We start from the raw sequence: 17,372 nt of genomic DNA, 5'->3' as shown, positions 1-17,372 counted from the left end.
CATATATACTGTGTACATACTAAGGATAAGTTACTGTAATTCAAATCTGTTTGTGGTCCAAATTGTTCCCATGTATGAATGTTCTATTTAGACACCTGTACCTGTGAAGCAACAAGACAGTACAAGTGTCACAATTTGCCTCAAGCATCTCTCTGGCCAGCTGTTTTCTTGAAAATCGGCTTTCAGTAAACGACATAAAGCTTGATGCTTCACAGCATTCACCCATAGATTGAGTTCTGTCTCATATCTAATCTCTTATTTGCGTGAAGTAGAAAGACAATGTCTATTCTGGTTGGTTGTTATTTGAAGACACAACTCTAAGTAATAGTTGAAAGGTTGTGTCCACCTGGAATTGAACATATCTGAGAATAGAATTGAGTAATAGCTGAACCAGAGACTTACAGCTCTACTGTGGGTCCTGCATTATGCAGCAGGTAAATACGTGTTGAGAACAGAACAGGTCTATGGTCCACCCATCCTCTATACATAACCCCCTGCTGGAGGCTGGCCTCAGAATAGGTACCGCTGAGTAGAAGAGCGTATTAAATGTGTTTAGGCTCATTACTCCTGCTGTGGAGATGTGATGTAAGTAAAGTAGACAGTGATTTAACAGAGAACAATCTGACATCATTAGGTTTGTTTGTTTTTTCGTTTCGATTTTGTTGGCAGTTGAGCTCACTGAGCAACTGCAGATTCCTATTATGAAGTAATGATTGTGACAACAGCACACTGTTGTCCCCTGGGGGAGATGGTAATACTAGACTACAGCTCTGTCTAAACTCCATTAACCCAGAAAAGGATGGAGAAGATCATTACCAAACCGGTGATGGAAGAGAGACACCTTGGAGACGTTTCATGAGGTACTTCATCCAGATACACACCTGTAGTATAAAAAAGGAGTTGACTGTACTTATTAGATGCTACGAATACTACCAGATGCCACTAATTCAAAACACAATTCCCACCATCAAGTACTATTATCATCACAATCAAGACATGTCTAAACAACCTCTGCTGGGGTGGATGGAGCCCATTCTCTGAGGGTGTCCTGCAGTGAAGGCAGTAAGACTGTGCTGCCGGGTGTGGGCTGCCAACTCAGACCACGGTTGTCCCCAGCTAACTCAGATGAGGACCACCTCACAGCCGCCGCTGGCAAAGTCAACTACAACACACCAGCTGGACACAGAGTGGACAGGAACACGCACTAACAAGGTATCTAATCCAACATGACAGACACTAATAAAGAGTTTTCAAAAACAAAGTATTATTCAAATGTATATGTATCTATCCATAACAAAACATAAAATGTATGACACTTTATTATAGAACTGTGATATTAACAATAATTCCAGCCATCATTGAGGTAAATGCCCATATATTAAGAGGCATTTAAAAATCCATATCTACTTTAAATCATAGTAGGCAGCACTGTATACTGTAAAAAGCCCCAAAATTGTGAACTGTTTGGAATGAATCTGGCTTGGTTTTCTGCCTCAGTGTGTTCGACCACTGCTGGTTGCTAGCCACCTCTGTACTGTACTTGTAACTGTGTCATTTTGTTAGGTTATTCTGAATACGAATACCATACAGCACAATCCCTAACATGACAGAATTAGCGACAAACAAGTGATTATCTGTGAGTTTCTCTCCATCTCTTTCTCTTCCTTTATCTCTATGCTATTTTTCTTGCTCCCAAACTCTCTCTTCTCAAGATAGTCTAATAAAAGAATTTTGGAATAGTTTTTCTAGCAGTCAAATGAATTGAAACATTCCTTTAGACATTATTCAACCAGCAAATTGCCTTCATACATTCCAGTTTCTACTTACTTCGAAGACCAAAATAAACTTTTCTTCCACAAACACCCAATTAAAGCCTTCATATATTTTACCTCAGCCCTTTAACAAGATCCTTAGGGTATACGCCAAAAAGCCTGTCAACTAGCGGTGCCACTGTCTCTACTGGATAAAATGCATGGACAGGCTTGTTTATTTATTTATGTGGAGGTTTTTGAGTGGACTACCCAGTAGAACACAACAAACTAGAAGAACAAACCATAACCACAGCCAGAACTAGAAACAAACAGCACAGAATCATTTCAGCAGGACCCACTGCATCACAACCCTGAGGTGGCTCCATTGGGCCCATCTGGCAGTGCGTGGGTGATGTGTTTTCACATGAAATGGTTCTGATTCTATTTGTTTACTTATAGAGCTTTTGTCAGAATCCTAACCTGGGTTTCTGTTGCCAGCTGACTGTGTGTGAGGCACTGGCTGGTGTCTGAGTCGAACAGGACGTGAATGTTAGAACGATGTCTTCCTGTCACTATCAAGCGTGCTGAGCAGGGCTTCATCAACAGTCAGCCTCCCTTCTCTCTGTCTGCTGCTGATCCCAGGACTCTCTCTCTCTCTTTCTCTCTCTCTCTCTCTCTCTCTCTCTCTCTCTTTCTCTCTCTCTCTCTCTCTCTCTCTCTCTCTCTCTCTCTCTCTCTCTCTCTCTCTCTCTCTCTCTCTCTCTCTCTCTCTCTCTCTCTCCCCCTCTCTCTTTCTTCTCTCTTTCTCCATCTCTCTCATTTACTGTAACATTTAACACGACTGGAGTGATGAGGTACGTGTCTTCAAAAGCAAAAATTCTCTCCTTGAAGGTTTTTTTTACATCATCAATGCTGAAAAGATTATATTTAGACCTGGGGTCACTAAATGACCCAATCCTGCTTGTTTTCCTAATTTGATTTTTTTTAATAAATGCTGGGATCTCTCCACCGTCCACAGGAGATTCTACTTTGTTCCTGTCTGAGTTATCATCTGCTGAGAGATTTTGACAAGGTTTGGCTATGAAACGTTCTGGATACAGGGGTACATGTGAATATTTCCAGCCTGGTCATTAATTATTCAAGCATAGATGTGGTCCAACTGTCTACTCCGTAGAACCTAACCGCTAGCTGTGTTTGAAAGCTATGTTGTAGAGCCTTGAACCACTCCTTACACTATTATTTTGGTCTTCAAGTCCTGCAGGATTCTAATAGTTCCAGTGTGACCTTCCCCTGCCATCTGGTGTCCCAGTGCTAGTCTGGCTGGGGCCCCTCATTAATCAGCCAGGATGCTGTTGTGAATTGGTTCTCATCGGAAGCTAATGGGGAAGAATTCTCACACACACACTCACACACACACACACACATACACACACACTGTATGTATCAGGTACATGTTCACACTACCAAGATAGATTACTATAATGAACTACTGAACATCAGTAAACATGCTCAATAGAGCGAACCATTTGGTGTGTGTTGAAACAGTAAAAACTACAAAGCTGTTGAAAACATGGAGCCAAATAACACATATCATTTCTGACATAATTTTGTTGTATTATATGACAGGTCATACAGATTGCACAAGAGGAATTTACTGTAATCTCTTGATGCAATGTGACCAAACATTTGGCCATCCAAGGTAGCAGTTTCTGTATCCTACAGAAGTTGGAAGCAAAGACTACCATCGAGATTATAAGACTGACATTCCAACAGCTCTCTATAAAGGGACAAAGAGAATATCATCTGTGAAAACCCAATGCACCCTGCCCCCCCCCCCACACACACACACACGCACACACACACCCACACATACAAACACACACACCCACACACACACGCACGCACACACCCACACATACAAACACACACACCCACACACACACACACGCACACACCCACACATACAAACACACACAACCACACACACACACACGCACGCACGCACACACCCACACATACAAACACACACACCCACACACACGCACACACCCACACATACAAACACACCCACCCACACACCCACACACGCACGCACACACCCACACATACAAACACACACACCCACACACACACACACGCACACACACACCCACACATACAAACACACCCACTCACACACACACACACACACACCCACACACACACACACACACACACACACACACACTTCCTCCTTGGGGATCCGTTTGCTTCCCTATAACATAATTGCCAACGGGCAGTAGATCTGCCAGCGGACAAGGTGTGACATTGTATGACAATATATGATAGTGACACCTTTAGTATCTTCACTGAGGCATGACAATAACCTTTAGCATGATCGCCCAGATTACGTATTACTCTTTTAGACACACTGTCATCTCTGTGCAGTCTGGTCATTAGTCTTCTGTGGGTACTGTCCTCCCAACATCTTATCTTTGTGGCACAGATAACTGACATTGAACACAGCAAAAAGTGAGGACCTCAAATATATCTTTGTGGTGTCTATTTTGGGTTATCGAGTGAAACTTGCGCATAATGTGGGTTGTTGATTTTGAAGTTTCTGAAGCTGAAACATCTCGTAGGAATACAGGGAGCGATTCCGATTTTTTCAGTAAAAGAAATTCAGTCAGGGAGAATATTTTCAGTACCAAGGTACATATTGCAAAGACTAAGGAAGCACTCTCAGATACCACAACATCTTTTTTTGATGTCACTCTGCTTTCTAGTGGTCAGAATCAGCAGCACCAACAGAAAGAGACATAGTTCCTAACCGAGACCATCGAACTTACATTGGCACACCACCAGACCGTGATGTCATGAAACTACCACTAGATGGAATCCTAGACATGGCCTACATTCTCTCCATCACCCACTAGAAAGTATTACAGTAATGACTGCCTCCGCCTGAAGTGACAATGTTTGTGGTGCAGGTGGTGCTGGTGTGACAGAGGGACTTCTGAATCATGCTCATTGTGTGTCCCCATGAAATCATGAACATACCTTCTGGGAAGGAAGGTTAGCATGGTGTGCACATTCAGAACTACTTGGCGACATTCAAAAATACCCCTGGATGAAATTCCACTTCTGGTTATTAGCACAATGTGACAGTGCCATCCTTTACCTTTACGAGATGCTTCCTTACAGGTAAATCATCTGGAATCAACTTAAAGAGCCTATTAATGATTCCAATGTGCCTCTAAGTCTCAAATATAGCAGTGGTGATGTTCCTATTCATCTCATGTTTAAGTACCAGGAGAAGAGATGGTGATAGATGAAGACATCTGTCTCATTACTGAGCAAATTACTCTGCTAACGATCCTCCTCAGTCACAGGCTAAAGTGTGACTGATGAGTAGATGCTATCTATGAGTGTGGGAAGATCTACATTCATATGGCAGAACCCGAATGTCTATACAACAAAATGTTGGGCCTGAGATAATGGCCAATCACGTAGACGATGACACACTGTAGGCTTGCTGTTTCATCTTCAGTCCGGTACAGTATATAATAACTTTGTTGCAACTTTCTGCATCTGAGCACAAGGAACAACGTCTCCAACGGAAAGTAATAAAATCTGACACACAAAGTCAGAAGTTAGCATGTATAGAAATAGCCAAGGAAGTGAGCTGAGTAAGGGAACGCATTATTTTCTTTTCATTCATTTTGCGGTCGTCTTTGATGTAGTATATGAGCAGGATCAAAGACCAGATCAATACCACTGTCTGCGGGCAGGGATGGGCAGACATGTCTGTCTTCCTGCTTTATTATGTTTCACACTATCAAGACTCTGTCCACTGTTATTCATTTCTCTGTAGAGTGGTGAACCCTTCTTGTAGGATTTACGACAGTGCTTTCTGTTATCATATTGCCGGGTTCTTGTTATCCAGCGGTCTTCCTAAAATTAAGTCAGCCCTTTAGGACATCTTTTGTCTCGCCAGAGTGTCGGTTGTATGAGGTTTAGAACGTGTTTCCTTGCCCCTCGTTCCCTAACATTCTTCCTGGAAGGACTCATGTTGCCTTTACATGCTCTCCTGTAATTGGCACACTTTTTCGCGAAGTACCGGTAGGCACATTCCACAGGGAACGCTACACACATTAAACAGCTGCAACAGATGGATTCTGGATGAAATGTTAATGCCTTTCATTTTTCTTATTTTTCATTTACTCTCCTTCTCTTTCTTCTCTCTCCCCTACTTTTTGTTCTCTCTTTCTAACATACAATTTGTATCTGTCTTTCTTTTGGCAGCTGTTAGTATATCACACAGGGAGTGTATTAGGGTAGATGGCACAGTGTGCATTTTTAGAACAATGGAGAAAAGCCATGTATACTTTAATACAGATTTTAGTACAGATGATTTGAGTGTAAATTATATATTTCCAAAATAGTTTGCAACTACATTGTCACCATATCATTTAATAATCTGCATGGCATAAGAATTTGACTAGTGTTCCTGTTAAACAAGCTGACATGTGTCTGGGCCAATCTGAGCATGCCGCCCACATGCTGTACTTTAGCAGCAATGACAGGACAAACAGTATCCTCTGCCTGGACCAGGAAAAGCATTATGGGGACAGAGCAACCTGTGTTTCTTACTCATACTGTCAGCTACCTCCTTTCTTCTTTTCTCCTCTCTTCTCTTCTCGTCTCTTCTCCTCTCCGACCCTCTCTTCTTCTCTTCTCCTCTGTTCTCTCCTCTCTCAGTTCCGCAGACCTCCCCTGATGCCTGCCAGAGAGGAAGCACAAAGAGGAGGAGCTCTCAGGTGCTGTGTCAGAGTGGGGGATAGGGTGCTGAGGGCTTGCTGGTTGACTGATAGTGGGAGCAACATTTTTAGATTAAAAAGAGCCCACCAGTTGGTAAAAAATATATAGTAATACCCACCCTCCCCAACCTGCCAAATGCATAAAATAGCACCTCATCACAGCGAACTGTAATCATAAAAACCTGCTTATACAGTATTCCCACTCAATGTGTTGCAGTTTTAGTAACAGCTTTATTGCCCTATCAGCAGTTACAGGCAACAACTGTCACATTTGAATCGGCTGAGGAGAAAAATTCCTCCACAGGCTAAAAACAGACAATCTGTAGAGACACACATTTCGAGCATGAATAAAAAACAATTTCAGAAAACCTCAGAGGCTACGTCAGTTTGCACATCCCTGCTACTGTAGCAGCCCGGTGTTGTAGATGTGGTAGTTGTGTTGTGGTGCTTCCACACTGTCCAACTGTAGGGTGTCAGATGGCTGAGCGGTTAGGGAATCGGGCTATTACTCAGAAGGTTGCCGGTTCAATTCTGGACGTGCAAAATGACGTTGTGTCCTTGGGCAAGGCACTTCACCCTACTTGCCTCAGGGAGAATGTCCCTGTACTTACTGTAAGTCGCTGTGGATAAGAGCGTCTGCTAAATGACTAAATGTAAATGTAAATATCCCTCTCGGACACTCTCGGCCTTCTGCTGGGCCTCTGCTGACCGAGGAATCCATCCTACTCCATCACTGGGTGAATCAGACTTGATTGGAATGCTCTTGTAGGAACCTGAGAAAACACCAAAGAGCCCAGCTGCTAGCGCTTCCTGCTGTGGCATCATCAGGATTCCAATAGACCAATCAGGGCCCTGGTCCTTGACTTGGCCCTCCTGTGGCCCTGAAGAGCTCTTAACTCCTAAAAATTGCTTTCAGTTAAGCTTTTAGTTAACATCACGAACATCAAATTACTTTGCAATGTGATAGAAATCGTAGGCCTTCTAGGTCTGCAATTGATAATTGAAGAATTACAATGTTAAATTGAAAGTGTTTGTTCAAGTTTTATATCAGATTTGAACAGCATTTGTATAAATCAAATGACTCACTTACATGCAGTAGAAATACAGTACAAACATGACTGTGGTAACATAAAGAGGAGCTTTGGTCTGGTCAGAAGAATGCAGAATTTGGTCAGAGAGAGGAGGGAAATTTGTAGTCAACACAGTGCTTTCTGATAAACTGCCTCCCATATTTTGTTTTGACAGTTCAATTTACTGCTGTTTCTCTTTCAGATTATAGCCTGCTTTATAAGATAGTCAAAAGGGCTGCTTATGAAGGATTGCCCTGCAGATTCCCCAAATAAATCACATTGGAAGAAGGGTCATTGAGCGATTCACTGTGAGACTGATACAGAGTATATATGGTATCTGAAAGTGTTATGATAAATTTCTGCACCAGCAGATTGTTGGTGGGCGTTGCAATACAATTGATTATCTTTACTTCCATGACAATGTATGTTTAGACCCTGTTGAAAATCCTGTCACAAACAAAAGGAAAAGAAGGAAAGTTATATTTGACATAATATACTGTACATAATGTTAACATTAAAAAATTACAAATTCATTTTATCCTGGATTTTTATAGGCAATATTACACGTATTGTTGAAAATGTAATAACCAGCCACTTGCACAATTTCTCTATTTCATGACTGATGCATGAAGGCACTGGCTTCAATGTCAGAGTTTATTGTTATTATTAAAACTGCCTGTGACTGACTGGGCTGTTGTGTCACTAGTTGTCTGGAAGCGGTCAACAGGTCCAGAGAAAGTGGAAATGAAAAGCTCCTGAAATGAAAGCATCACTTAAGAAAAATGGCAACTGAAGTAAGGTTTACTTTAGCCAATATTCTACTCTATGCTGTTCAGCTGAGGACATTTCACATTGGCAAGAGCAATGCCATGAAGCCAACAAGATTCGGTGTAGCTGCAGGTCATTGGCTCAAATCCCTCAGTCCGGGCCAAGTTGTTCCACTAAATGAGGACATTCTTGTCCTTTATATTATCATACCAAGGTTAAATGACAAACTATTTCATTTCAGAGATTGAATGCATATTGAATATAAAGAAGCGAAAAAGATAATTGGTGGAATGGAGCAGAAATATATGAAGAACAAATGGAAGCACAATTGGTGTTGAAATTAATTAGAAACAGAGAAACACAGTGCTCAAAATATAGCTCAGCACCGCTGCCCACAAGCAGAAAGGCTTTTGGACTCGCCTCTGACAAGCTTGTCGAAGCGAAGCATCATTTTAATCATTCAATCACGGACAGCGGCTGGTGTCAGGTGAAAAACAAGGGACTTAATAGATTCTTGGAGATGAGGAGCTGTCTGCCAGCTGTGGCCTACAGTAGCCATGGACGTGTGAGGCTTGAGATTGACAGGACTGGTATTGTTTACAGAGCGGACTAGCCGTGGGTGGCGTGTCAGATCTCATTCCTCTTGTCAAGGATGTGATCAGCCTGCTTTACCCATCGAGTGCAAGACAAGGCTGTCTGAAAGAGTCCAGAAAATTTGAGTTCGGTCCATTTGAGGCACCATGAATCATTCTCATTCCAGAGATGTTAATTATGTTAAAAGGTACTCAATTGATCTCTCACTGCAACATCTTTGCCAGTGGTGATCTTACAAAGATTAAACACTATGTACATGTCTCATCCAATGGTTCAGGTGCCTATCTTTTGTAATTTTGGTTGATACCGTTTCAATATATAATAAGAAGAAATGAATTATACAGTATGTGATTCTACCAAGAATGACAGAACTTCCAGGTCTCAGACTGAGTTTGACTGCACAAGTGTTGTTTAGAGCCATAAGACCTTGGCCTTGGGAAATGATGAAAGGCTTCAGTCCTCAGGTATACCTGATCATTATTCAAGTGTGGTGTAAGCACCATTGTAACATTTCACCTTCAGTCTCCATATGCATATGCAATGTCGCAATGCATTGGACATTGAGTAGAACTAGCCAATAGAGTACCCGGAGAAACCATATCAAATCAACATGGCCCCACATGCTGCTACAACTGTTACTCACCAGATCTTTGGATCAAATTCAACAGGTAGCTTTCATGTGAAAACAAAGAAGGGGGTGTGGATGTGTGTGGCACACATGTTGGAACCCCAGCGATGGGATTTGCACATCAGTACTGTCAGCCGGATGGCACCCTCGGAGAGAGAGAGAGCTGGCTGTTGGAATAGCACCACGTTTCATCTGACAGCCATTTTTCTCCATGCTGTCTGGCAGGATTTGAGTTGTGTCAATCACGAGAGTAGAAGCGGTAGCATCTCTCATTCCACGGTGACTACTTTGTCGCTATAAAAAGCCGTTTCTTGTTCTCATATCACTTCAGTTCATTCGGTTGTTGTTGAGTTTTTAACAGGGTAGGTGGATGATGCCGTGTAACCTTGGTGATGTTGATATGGATGTTCAGACACTGGAGAAGATAAGATGCGAATTCCTTTTCCCCTGTTGTTAGTGAGATGCTGGGCCAGATCTCCACTCACACAGTGCTGTCCAGTCTTGTCCTGCAGCATGTCAATCAAAGAGGCCTGTCCAGCAGGACCTGATATGTTTGCTGGTCTTTATTTGTATGTTATGACAGAGCTTCTCGAGCTTAGGAGATTTGTGTCCCAACAGGCATAATAGTGTATTCGTACACCATGTACTGTAGTTAACTCCTCCATTGTCTTGCCTTCAAAACTTGCAATATACATGAAATTTGAGTTTATTGAAAGACCAATTTAGTTAAAAATGTAATTACAATTGTTTCACATCTACACACAAGACTATGTATTAATCATTTCAGTGCAGGTCCAATGACAAGTTTTGATTCTAATTAAACCTCTTCTGGTCTATTTGAGCTTTTCACAATTCTTAATATTTCGGTCTTTGTCATACATTGTGTGATATGATACTATGCGTTTCTCTAACTCTGCTATTGAAAACATGATGAGAGGAGTTTATGCCAGAGCGAGCCTGGCTCCTCCGTGCTGGGCTCCCATCAGCATGATCCCATTATCCTCCTCACCTTGTTACAAGCCATTGCCACCGCTGCTAATGCTGTCAAAGGCCCAAGGTTGAATACTGCAGTCAAATACACTATCCTTGAACAGCACCTTGGAACCAAACCATTATTTCCCATCATGCTGTGTAGGGGAATGGCAACCTGGTGATGTGTCTAAGTCTTCACCGTGTCCCTGTACAGGTGATTATCACATTACAATCCTCATTTCTGTATGGATGCCACTGCTGCTACAATTAGGGAGGTTCATAGTAGCTGGAACTAGCTTTGTATGAACGTAATGGGAAGCCATTTGTTACCTACTGTTTAGCATTTAGTACTATTCCTTTGAGTTCAAAGAGATCCCCTTATAGAATGGACCCAATGCTACCGTTTTTGGTCCATATTGACTATGTTACGTGAAAAATTACCTTTAGGGTGCGTGTTGTTCAGTAAAGAGGAAACACTTTACAACTCCAGCAGAAGCTCAGCCAATTAAAAGTTTGTCTTTTATCTCGGTGTCTCTCATCCAACATAATATTGACATTTTTCTGAATACCTTGCTGCTTTCACGTCAGCAAATATTTGTCTCATTCTGGCATTACCAGAACCAGAGCTAAACCCAGTTCATTACACAAACCTTTGTGCTGGTGAGAATGTTGACAAGATGTTTCCTCCACTGCATTTAGCAGGCTGAGGGTAAATCAGGCCTCTCCTGTCCTGTACCTCTCTGTCTGAATAACAGTGATCCAGGTTTGAGTGGGGTATTGGTTGTCCGTAACATAATGCTGAACATCAGTCCCTCTGGAAGTCAGTTAATGGCTGAACAAGAATGTGTCAAAATTCAAAACACATATTATACATAACATTTTGTATATTGTAATATTTGTGAATGTGTTAGACTGCAAAGTATGTGACCGATCCTTTCATTAGTGAAAAAAATGGAACTCCACTCGTATTTGAATCCCTCCAACCAATTAAAAATTGCCATCACCATTACAGCTCTCTTTCACGGCATATTTTCAACCTACAGTTCAGCATCTATACTATTCTTTTCTTCCTTTGAGTTAGTTTCTCATGCCAGTAGGACTGTAAGTTTCAAGTCAGGCACACTGCCAAGGAAGACGCTCGGTGCCCGTCTGTCTGTCATCTTACCTGACATGGCTACCCTGAGACAGGCAGTCCAGTTGACTTCCCAGCTAATCTGGCCCTCCAGGCAACGTTTGTACTTGAGTAATTACTCCATGTTGCACCGTGCAGAGTCTGGCTTCAGCTTCATACTGACTCTCAGGGCAAAAACTCAGAACATCAAGGACATCACAATGCAGAGCTCTCTGTTTGTCAGTTACTCTTTCTCGTTATCTATCTCTCTCTCTCTTTCTGTCTCATGTCACTGTCTCTCTCTTTTTTATCGCCGTCTCTTTCTTACTCTCTCTCCCATATATTTGTCTGTCTCCCTCTCCTGTTGCGGACCACAGCCAATCTTTTTTACAGCCCTGATACACCAACTTGTGTAGAGAATCACTTTCTGTCCTGCTACGATACTTAAAGTGCAATGCCCTAGTGGCATGGTTGCCACTTTAATCAAATGAACAGATGTTGACTGAGAATTTGTGTAAGATATTTTACTGTGTGATTTTGAGGCTACAGTACAGTGCATCCAGTATGTACCATCTGCATACTATCTGAGCCTTATAAAAAGGGGTTAGGGGGATTATCATAGGCTGCGAATAAAGCAATTAGAGACAACACCTGTTACCCTCCCTCCATGCCCCCCTCCTTTTCCATGTCTCCCTTGGCCTCTGCTAGCAGTGGAATCCCTTTTTTTTTATTACAAACTACTGTACAACATGACATGGTGCACCAAGCACAGGTCTTGTTTATATTGCGTAACTGGGAGAACACTATGCAGTTGCCCATGCAAAGAACTCTGCAGGAGGTCCCCATTGCTACACAACTCTGTGGTCACATAGAGATTGAAGGCTTTCATATCAAAGACTCTGGCACGCTGTTTTGTATACGTCCTGGGGACAGCGAGACTCAGTTGTGCAAAGAACAACGCATCCAAGAGGGATGGCGGGAGGGGGGGGGAGTAAAAGGCTGAGTGTTTGAATTCGGAAATGAAAACACATTGTTTTTGCTCTGTGGGGGTGGAATGTATTTGCAGTGATGATCACAGAGGACCCCTCCTCTGATTACTTAGAGTCAGGGTAAACATGGATTCCCCTGACGGAACGCTCTCCTTTCTCTTCCATCTGTTGTTTTTTATCACTCGTTTGCTCCATGCTTTCATATGTGCCCATTACTTAACAGCTGGTGCAAAGGTTTCCATTTTTTATCACTTTAATAATGTATGCAATCCCTGCATGCAGTGTCAGTTCTGCAGGTCTGAAGCCATAATTAATTCACATTGTCCCAAACGTACAATCCCCACTCCCCCCAGGAGAATATGATTAATTATCTATCTATTATTAAGGGACTTTCATCAAAAAAAGCCAATTGTCACAGATTGAATGCTTTCTTAGGTGATTAGCTGTAAAAGCAAAAGGTAGTCTTGTGGAGGGAAAAATGACTTCCCAATTCTGTATGGACCAATGGCATAGCATAGATCTGTCAAAGACCATTGATGTAACCCAGCTGTGCAATTACCGAGGCCGAGGTCCATATGAAAGCAGCTTAGTGACCTGTAGTGCATGCCCTTGACAGTTGAACACTATTCACGCAATTAGTGACAAAAGACAAAATGCTTCTGAAATATGGTCTTCTAAAATAATAAAAGATCAAAACGTTTGTGTTTGATTCCGGATATTAGTGTTGCAGTTTAAAATGTTTCAAACAAAGCCGGGAGGAATGTTTCTTTAATGAGAGCATCTTTCAGCAAACTTCACTGCCATGTGTTTTAGACTTTGAAGAATGATTCAATGATCTAACAAACGCTAAAAGGATCTGTCTTGTTTTCAACCTGACGTTTTCATGTTCTCATGGAAGACAGCAGTTGGTTGTATATTTGTTCAGCTCATGAGCCTTTTGTGTGTCGCATGAAGACCCCCATTTAGAGAAAGGATGAATTCAATGACAATCGCCTGGTGAAACTCAACATGAACTGTATTGCACTTAATAAAAACAGAAGGATTTCATTTTGGTATAATAGGAATACCAAGGATGACAGGATTCAATTTCAAACCAATATGACAAAGTCACATAACCACAGATTACAGAAATTTGCCCTTCAGATAATCTCTCCACCTGCCTCAGGGTAGCGGATTAGCTTTACAGTGATTGAAGTGTGCTTGTGGATGTGCCTTGACACTGTGGTGAATACAGGATATTCCCAGAATAGCAGGACTGCACAAATGTATTAAACTAGATTGGGGAGTCAATGTCAGCAAGTCACACTCCGTGACTAACAATCTTACAAAATAAATACTTTTATGAATATATTTATGAGAATTGTTGTCTCAAAGGAAAGTTGAGTTATCTGTATCTAAGGACATAGCCTAATTTTCATTCAATAAATATTTATACTTGTATGATTAAATACATACTGTACAAAACCTAAAAACCAACATGAAACAGTGTTACTGAGAAACATGTTCAGGTGTGTAACTTTAAGGGTTACTTTTATCCCACTTTCAAAAAGTCCAGAAACCCAGTAGCTACTGTACTGGAGCTACCTCCCTGGCGTTGTTACTTCTCTTGGTTCATTAAAAGTTTGAAGCTGCGTGTTTCTCCTCTGGGAAGATGTGGCCTGGGTCTGTGACAAGGATACACCTCATTAAAAACAGTGACATCTTGCAGCCAGTTTAACAGCTTCATTCTGTCTCACCATTCTTCTGGTTCCACAATTTCAGCAGTGGTAGAAGATCTGAATTATAACTGCTGTATATGAAATGGCAGGCAGCCTAACTAATTCTTCTGCTTGTTTTACGACCAATCTTAGTTCAATAAGATACAACCACAGGACCCACTTCCTGGGGTTGGTTTTAAGCCAACAGAACACTTTTCTAAATCTCACTAAGGCTTTTTAAGATCAGACATTACAGGATGTAAACATTACAATACATTCATTTTTGGCCATAATTAACCTAACCTATCTCTGATATATTTTGGAAGCTAGACACACCCTCTCTTCCTGTAAGCTGTCTCTACTGTATACAGTATAGGGTATACAGGGTCACAGATGGCAGAATATGGAGGAACACTGACCTTGATTGAAAAGATATGACAAAAGCCCTCAGTTACCATACTGTATGCCATTAAAATGAAACTCTGAGCGGTAAAGATGAGGTTTGGAGAGCAATTCCTCCCTGAACCAAAATGTAGTGTTTGTCTTTCTTCAACGTCCTCACACCCACACACACCCTGGGTTAAGACCCAGCACATTTCCTTTTGGCTAGTTACAAATAACCCTCGTAGACTTCTAGCTTCTGTTAAGAGTAAAAAACAGATTCCCTTGTAGATTTGCACTTTAGTGTATATACAATCGGAAACCTACAGCAAACAGCAATGTTTTTAGCTGCAAATTTATCAGTTCATAATACTTCTGCAAATAGTCTGCTTGGATGCAAAACATTATTATGCTGGGTTTGAAAATTCATGCAGTCCTTGTCTCATCCGACTATCTGCAGCACACTGCTGCAGAAACCAATTTCCCCTTCATCCTTGAAAGCAGCACTTTATTCTTTGAGATAGCATTTAGGCAGAGTATCCTTGACACCAATCTGTGCCGTGTTCAACTGGGTTCCTCTCTGCAAACTCTCGTGGAGGAAGATGAATTGATGGTGAAGACTGGCGAGACAAGGGAAGGTCAGGGAGGCGAAAGGAAAAAGGAGGGAGAGGAAAGGAAAAGAGATAGGGAGTGAGAATGGAATGGAGAAGGAGAGCAAATGGGAAAGGAGGGACAAAGAGATGAAGGCAGGGGAGCCAGAGGAGTGAGAGAAAGAGAGATGTTCAGCATGTGTGTGAAAAGAGAATACGAGATAAAGAGAGAGAGAGAGAGAGAGAGAGAGAGAGAGAGAGAGAGAGAGAGAGAGAGAGAGAGAGAGAGAGAGAGAGAGAGAGAGAGAGAGAGAGAGAGAGAGAGAGAGAGAGAGAGAGAGAGAGAGAGAGAGAAGGAACGAGAGAGTGAAGACACAGAAGGAAAGGAGTGAGAGAGACCCGCTCCTCAGTAAGTACTGAGCCTGGAGCGAGCGAGCCCAACGCGACAGCTCATTACGTCCCATCATCCTCCTGGCTTCCTGCTTATGAGGAAATAGCCTGACCCGCCAAATCCCCTCCTCTGTCGCAGGGGCTGTTGTTGTTTGTACTGTTGGGAGGTAGTGATATAATGGGAACTGCCGCAGAGTTAGATGATAGTGTTTTCTGAAGGAAAGGAGAAGCGCTAATACTGTGGAGACGGGTTGGAATAGGTATGCCGACTTTGCATCTTTGAGTTTGAATACAACTGCATTTCTTTGTTTGTCTGCTGATGGAATATGACTGTCCAGTCGTGGAAGAGTCGTTTATTCCCAAGCCATGGTTGTGTGGAATGATAGGAATCAGATGGCTGTGAATGTTCATGGAAGAGCTAGCCTTTATAATACTTCTACATGATTTTACTTCCATCCATACTTCCACATACTAGCAGGAAGACCCACAAGGGAAGGTTTGCTCACAGCATGTATTTCCTTGTTCAGTCTTAAAAGCCTATCTGTCAACTCTAGCTCCAGTCAGCTTCTGCAGTGCCAGTACAACGATGAGGTCACATAGACATCAACCTGTCACTCCACATCACTGTCAGAGTTGCGCTTCGGACCAACCTCACTGCCAGAGACAAACTAAGCCATCAGCAGAAAAAGAACACTGCCCCGCCCTGCCCAGTCCGGTCCAGTGTGTATGGACTTGACCATAAGTCTGACCCTGGAACCTGAGGTTTAGTTCGGTATCCAGCAAGTATACCTACTGGGGGAACATTGTCTTTGTGACAGTTGATTAACAGTAAAATCACTGTGTGTGTGTTTGACGCCATCCATCCACTTGGCTGTATCACAAGTAGACATTTTCCCTCTCCACCCCCTGCACATATTTCTATTGATTTAATGTAGCTGCAGACGGCTGTATTGATATGATTGTATAATGTGTCTCAATGTGCTATTGATCTGTGTACTTGCTCTGTTGGTGGCAATATCATTGTATTACTGTGCTGTTCTTAGGTTCACCACATGATTGTTTTCCTCTCTCGTGATGGAGAAGGCACTGCTTAGATACATCTGCCGGCTGAATAGTGACATCATCTGCAAACCTGGTCCATAGGAAGAGTCACACATAGTCTAGAGACGAGAAAATCTAGTCCCAATTCTCACTCCCTACGTTCACCTGTCAGGCACAAGCCTTGTCTTCTGCACCTCCCCTTCTCATTCAGATGTAAAACAGTTGGTTCAAGAAATATAATGAAAGTCATGCCTGCTCCCTCCAATGTTTTTTTAGTAGGGGGGTTAATTGGTGTAAAGTTTATGGAGATGGGAAAGAAGTGGATCCAATCCTTGTTCTTGTGCTGAGCAAATGGAATACATTCTGTGTTTACTCCTGGTGTATGAGAGTAAAAAGTATAAAGCAAACACTTGTGTGCCCTATTTCTCTCTCTCTCTCTCTCTCTCTCTCTCTCTCTATCTCTCTCTCTCTCTCTCTCTCTCTCTGTCTCTCTCTCTCTCTCTCTCTTCCTCTCTCTCTCTGAGGCCGAGCACTGTGGATAATTTTATGCTCGACCACCTGAGGGCAGTATTGAGTTAGATGCCTCCCTTC

This window comes from Osmerus eperlanus, chromosome 16 (genome assembly GCF_963692335.1).
Source record: "Osmerus eperlanus chromosome 16, fOsmEpe2.1, whole genome shotgun sequence".
Classification (NCBI taxonomy): domain Eukaryota; kingdom Metazoa; phylum Chordata; class Actinopteri; order Osmeriformes; family Osmeridae; genus Osmerus; species Osmerus eperlanus.
Note: the sequence above shows the minus strand (reverse complement) of the source record.